Genomic DNA, 7,086 nt, shown 5'->3' on the forward strand with positions numbered 1-7,086 from the left:
AAAGTGTACGACGTGTCAATAAGTTAAGGTAGAGCACCAGAGACCTGGTGGTGTAATATAAGAATTTAGTATACCCACTTGGAAGTAAGAAGAGGTGAATATGGATTTTGTGATTGGTTTACCTCTTTCACATCATCACCATGATTCTATTTGGGTAGTTGTAGATAGGCTGACTAAGTCAGTGCATTTCTTACTTATGCATACATCCTACACAACTGAGGATTATGCTATATTGTATATTCGGGAGTTGGTCAGGTTGCATGGAGTTCCCATGTCTACATTTCAAATAGGGATACTCAGTTTACTTCTCAGTTTTGGAGGGAGTTCCAGAAGGGTCTTCGTACCCAAGTTCATTTGAGTTTAGCTTTTCATCCACAGACAGATGGTCAGGCTGAGAGGACCATTCAAACTTTGAAGGATATGTTGAGAGCACGTGGTCTTAACTTCAAAGGTAGTTGGGATGAGCATTTACCATTGATTGAGTTTGCGTATAACAATAGTTACCATGCTAGCATCAAGATGGCACTATTTGAGGCATTGTATGGTAGAAGATGTAGATCACCCATAGGCTGGTTTGAAGTGGGTGAGGCTACTCTGATTGGACCTGAAGCAGTGTTTGAGGCTATGGAGAAGGTGAAGTTGATTAGAGAAAGGTTGAAGACAACCAAGAGTCGTCAGAAGTCATATACAGATGTTAGAAGAAGAAACCTTGAGTTTGAAGTAATGACTTGGTATATCTGAAAATCTCGCCCATGAAAGTGGTGAAAAGGTTTGGCAAGAAGGAAAGCTTAGTCCCCGGTATATTAGCCCCTATAGAATCCTAAGTCGGGTGGGGAGAGTAGATTATGAGCTTAAGCTACCCGCAGAGTTTTTAGCTGTGCATCCTATCTTTTATATCTCCATGGTTAAGAAACACATTGGTGATTCCGTGGTTGTGGATCCTTTGGAGATCCCAGATATCCTGACTAGCCTTTTGTTTAAAGAGATTCCAGTTAAGATTCTAGACCACTAGATCCGTAGATTGAGGAACAATGAGGTTCCCTTGGTCAAAGTGTTGCGGCGAAACTAGTCAGTTGAGGGTGCTACTTGGGAAACCGAATCAGATATGAGATCCAAGTACCTGGACCTATTCTCTATAAGTTCAGATTAAACCAAAGGTATCATTCTTCCTTAATTCAGCCACTTTCTAATCAAAGTTGCAGTTATATAGCTATTCTTAATATAAGTTCATGCATTCTCTGAAGTATTCAAGAGTTTAGACTGATAGAGTCCGTTAGCAAGTTGCTTCAGCTATGCATACTCAGTTTCCTCCGTACTATTAGCTTGATGAGCGTCATTCGAGGACGAATGTTCCTAAGAGGGAGATATTGTAATGTCCCCAAACTTTTACTTTAACGTAATTTCGTCTATAGAAGGCTAAGGATTGACTTCCTAAGTGTGTAATGTTTAAACCATATAAAATTTTCCCTAATTTTGACTTTTTATCATGTAGGAAATTTAATTAGCTTTTCAATGATATAAGATCCGCCCAAATTCGATAACTGGGCAAGAAGTTATGACTAATTTAAATCATAGTCATAAAACAACGTCATTTCAGTGCTTGGCGCGTTATGGAGAGGGTCTATTTGACAATTGTCAATTTTTAGTGGAACTCCATGATAGCAGCACGTCGCGCTGAAGTTCCAGGTCCCAGCCAGTGGGACAGTGCGATAGCACCATGTTGCGGTGACCCCCAGAATCCCATTTGTCAAATTCCAGTGATCCACCGCGATAGTGGCGCATCGCGGTAGCCCATAAAATTGGGTCTTCTAGTTCAATTTTTTCAGCTTCATACAGAAGTTAAAAAGGGGTACTTTGGACTTTTTTCAAGCCTCTTAAACCGTACAAACATCATATTTGAAGTTATTCTAAGAATTATATGAGGTTTTCTTAAGATTTCTTTCAAGCAAAAATCCTAAGTGCCCAAAACCTTTTCCAAGGATCTCAAGAATTCACCGTAGATTTACCAAGTTTAGTTAAGATTCAAGGTTCCCAAGTTAATAGCTTCAAGAACCCTCATGAAAAAGTACGAGAAAAGGATCTCAAGCAAGTTTATTCATCAAAGTTCATAACTTGAGGTATGTGGGGTTTAAACAAGTACATTTCTTTCGTTCTTGTGCCCAAAGATTTGTTTTTTATAAATGAATTTCATATTTTTATAAATTGCATGATAAGTTGTTCAAGTTTTAAATTGCATGTTTATTTTGTTTATTTATGATTTGAATTGATAATTCATGATATAAATTGCACATTCCTATATTAATGTGATATTTTCAAGGGTTTCCGAGATTGGTGTCATGAATTAAGCTTTATCATGAAATTGCAATCCTTTAAGAATATACATGCCTTAAGTCCAAGGATGAATTGTTGTTACTTTCTAAAGTGTTTCAAGAAGTGTATTGATATTTCTATGCTATTAAAGTTTTAAAGATTATTGGTGATAGTCTACCAAAGTTTCAAGAAAAGAGTTGATTTTAATCCTAAGCTAATAAAGAAAATTCACACCATTTGATTTAAGATAAAGGGAAGCATAGTTGGCTTCTATTGCATATTTCTGAGTTGTTTAAGGTGGATTTTTCTTAAAAGTTCTGAGATTAAGTAGGGGAATACTATTTAGCACCGAGTTGGGCTTGATTCGAAGGTCTCATGCCCCAGAACTACGTGCCTCTATAGGTTTCTGATTTACCCCAAGTGGGATAAGCTAGTGATCACTAAAAGTTAAGGTTCTACTCTGATTGCAAGTATAGAACAACTCTCCGCAACATGGGCAAGACGTTGGACTTCATGTAAGCTCACATGGTTTATGTCAGTTAGAAGAAACTCCCAAGTGTCCCAAGTGTCCCAAGTTTCCTAAATTCTCAAGTCTTAAAGTTCTTAAGGTTTCAAGTCCTTGAGTTTCAAAGAAGTTCGCTGTTTTCAAAAGACTAAAGTTCATATTCTAAATGTTGTTGCTTTAAGAGTTCAACTACTTTATAAGCTTGAGATCAAATAAAGAATACAGATTTAGAATAAAGTGGAATGCCTCACGTGATTTATACTACATATTTCATTATTCATGATTTATGAGAGTTTTCTTCAAGCTATGTGAGACATCTACAATACCATGTATGTATTCTATAAAGATTTATTGTATTGATATGTAATTTCATACACCCCCATGTACTCAGTACATTCCCAAGTGCTAATCCACATATACATCTATGTGCTACATTGTCTCATAATGTAGGTTCAGGTGCTCAGTCCTAGCAGCATCAGTTATCCCGGGTACCTTTATCTACATCCCCACTGTGGTTAGTCCTTATGGTTCGAGGGCCTATCTCTAGACATTTCAGTATTTTTAGTAGTTGTTCTACTATTTTCAATTCAGTTCAAGTCAGTTGGGGATCTGTCCCAATGGATCTCTGGTTTGTTGAGTAGTAGAGGCTTGTCAGACTAGATGGTCAGTATGTTTAGATTTGCAGTTTTTTGTTACTTTTACATTACCTATTCAGATTTCTGTTAGACATGATATGACATGATTCCTTATTTTGCTCTCATTATCTTTAAGTAGGATTTATACTAAGTAGCAGGCTCAAAGGGTTAGCTTAGGGCTACTTGTAGCCTTAAGCACCGTATGACGCTTCGGGATAGGATTTCGAGGCATTACAGTCTACAAGACTTAACACAAGCATAGGACAAAGTGGGCCGAACGATCCCACTTCTAATCCACAATTTCCATAATTTGGCATTCTATGCGTCAAACTAGTCTAAGTTATCTAGTTCATCTTCTAGATGTAAAGTAAGCTATATTCAAGCCCAAATTAGCAACTTCGACTAGAAACAAGGGTAATCAAGTCAACACTACACAACTTATTATTTTAAGACTGCTACACTAGCCCAATAAGGCTAAATATACAAATCATCCTGCAAATGCTCAGAGCATAACCTATATCATCATATTCTCATTCTAAGACCTCATTACAATACTATCATAATTTAAATACTATCATACTCGGGCTTCCTAATACAAATGGCTAGACATGAAATAATCGTGCATAATAATGCAATCATAAGATAAGAGAGGCCGAAGACATACTGAACATCCTGAAACCAGATCGATGACAAATCTGTCATAAGCTAGCCATAAGAATAATCATAACAATGATAATAAAAACATCGATAACATCACGAATAACCAGCTACACTGGATAACAAATAACTAGCCGAGCCTATATGTACCTCCACCACTGCATGCTCAGAAGGTTCAATCAACATACAACAACACAAGGTATATTCTTCACCCATATAAATATGCAACCACCCTATACCTACTGATAAATATATGTGAATACTTGTGATATGCGATGCACATGCAGGAATGTATACAATGTACACGATCAACATCAAAACTCATCATAATTGTCCTCATCAGTACTATCATCATCGTAATCAACCTCCGACCTTGTCAAGTATCACACATCATAAATAGTATCCTCTATTCTTGCTAGGTATGAAGATATCATCAATATATCCTCCGGCATTGTCGGATATCAACATATCAGCAATATATCCTCCACCCTTACTGGGTATTAACATATCATCAATAAATCCTCCGACCTTGTCGGGTATCAACATCACACAATAGTATCCTCTGGCCTTGTTGGCTATCAGTATTATCACAATAGTATCCCCCAGCTTTGTCGGGTATCAATTTCATCACAATAGTATCCTCAAGTCTTATTAGGTATCAACATCATCATAACTGTATCCTCTAGCTTTGCTGGGTATTAATAACAACATAATAGTCATTACTGAATAACAAGTACGAAAATACTCATAAACATAATCATATAACCATAGAATAACTATCTAGTCAATACTTCCCAAATACTCGTTGGTAGCTAACCAACATTTAATATTATAAAATAACTAGTTCGCTAGTCATCACATAACTTCTAGTTATTAGCCAAAACATTATCCTTTACATTATCCTTATTCATGAGATAGTACCTAACAATTATTTATTTTATAGCCAACATCTAACATTTAGTCAAGGTTCATCACTAGACCAAAACTACCATTTATCCATCATTCATTATTATCAACTTATTATCCTATATACGCTAATCATTACTAGACAAAACATAACTAGTTGTCACCTAACAATCTTTTATTAACTTACACCATTCATTAACTAACCATCATTACCTTCCATGTTTTAGCTAAGCATGATTCATTAACTAATACATTAGATTCCTAGCCATTAAGTGCTATAGTCCCCTAATACACAACTAGTTACCACATAGCTTAACCGTCTAACTAGAAGAGCAGTCATAAGATCATATCTCAGCTATAATAACATTATTTATATAGGTAAATAATCATGAACATACCAAATCTATGCATTCCATCACCAATATTCAATCAACGGAATAATAAGCATCATACAGTATCTTTCTCCATCCCATACAGGAGAGATGTGTATCCAAATGTATACATATTCATATTCACATTTATATACCATAATAACATCATCTATAATGATAAACACTTCTTGGATATTCAATAATTATCATAACATGGCCCTTGGCCCATTAATTTATTAAAAATAATAACAACATGATAACCACAGCCTTAGGCCCATACACATATCCACGACTCATATCAATAATCATATTTATAAACCGTAGTATATCCCTAATTATCTCACATATAGGAGGCATCTCACATATAGGAGGCATAGTATCAATAAGCATGAAATCATCTCTCACACAAGAGGCATCTCACACATAGGAGGCATAATATCAATAAGTATGTAATTATCTCTCACATAAGAGGCATCTCACATATAGGAGGCATACGCAATATAGATATATAATCATCTATGGTATATCTTATTTCAAAGGTCATACATCATGACTACGAAGAATATCACGTCTCTAGGCTAATTTTCATATCCAAGAGGAACATCATCTAAAGAGGTTCAACAATCACGACTAAAGGAAATAACAACTCTATAGGTCAATCATCAAGTCTAAGAGGAAATAGCATCTCTATAGGCCAATTTTAAAGTCTAGAAGAAAATACCATTTCTATAGGCCATATAATGTATCTAGGAGGAATATCATCTTTAAATGCCCAATATCACTTCCATAAGGAGTACCATAGCCATAACTCAAAAGCCACAATTCAGGATAATCAATAAAAGCTACCAAGTTATGAAATAACCTAATTATAAAGTTTACTAGCCTCATCTATGTCTAATGTCCGCACTAAGTCTACAAGACTTAACAAAATCATAGACCTAAGTGGCCCAAACGATCCCACTTCTAATCCAAAATTTCCATAATTTGGCATACTATGGCCCAAACTAGGGTAAGGTACCTAGTTCATCTTCTAGATGTAAAGTAAACCGTATTCAAGCCTAAGATAGCAACTTTGAATAGAAAGAAGGGTGCTCAAGTCAACTCTACACAACTTATTATTTTAAGAATGCTATACTAGCCCAATAAGGCTAAATATACAAATCATCCTACAAATGCTAAAACCATATTCCAAACATAGCATTATATTATATCCATGATATAACTAATCTAATCAAAAGAGGAAAGCCAATAGATACAAAAGGGTTGTAATTATGCCATTTTATGGGTCCAAAACCCTAATCTAATACCTAAACATCAACAATCAAGGTCAAGTCATCCTACCAATAATCAATCCTAACATCTATATTTACATGAAACATATATCACACATCATCTATGAAGAAAAGTAGACAGAAGCCTACCTCAAGGACAAACCGCAAAACCTCACTTCATACACCAAATGCTCGTCTTCACTTTACAATCCCCAAAATGCCATCACACTATCAAAACAATAATCTACACATTAATACGAGTCTAATGATACCCATATTTCACTCTTATGCTTTGGATCGACAAACGACACCAAAAACCAAGGTGGGTCCGATATATGGAAAATGAGTTTCTGAGACCAACCCAATATTCACAGATGAATAAGGAATAATAACCCTCAAAGAATGGGTGAAAACAAACCATACTTTGGGAT

This window comes from Capsicum annuum, unplaced genomic scaffold (genome assembly GCF_002878395.1).
Source record: "Capsicum annuum cultivar UCD-10X-F1 unplaced genomic scaffold, UCD10Xv1.1 ctg4910, whole genome shotgun sequence".
Classification (NCBI taxonomy): domain Eukaryota; kingdom Viridiplantae; phylum Streptophyta; class Magnoliopsida; order Solanales; family Solanaceae; genus Capsicum; species Capsicum annuum.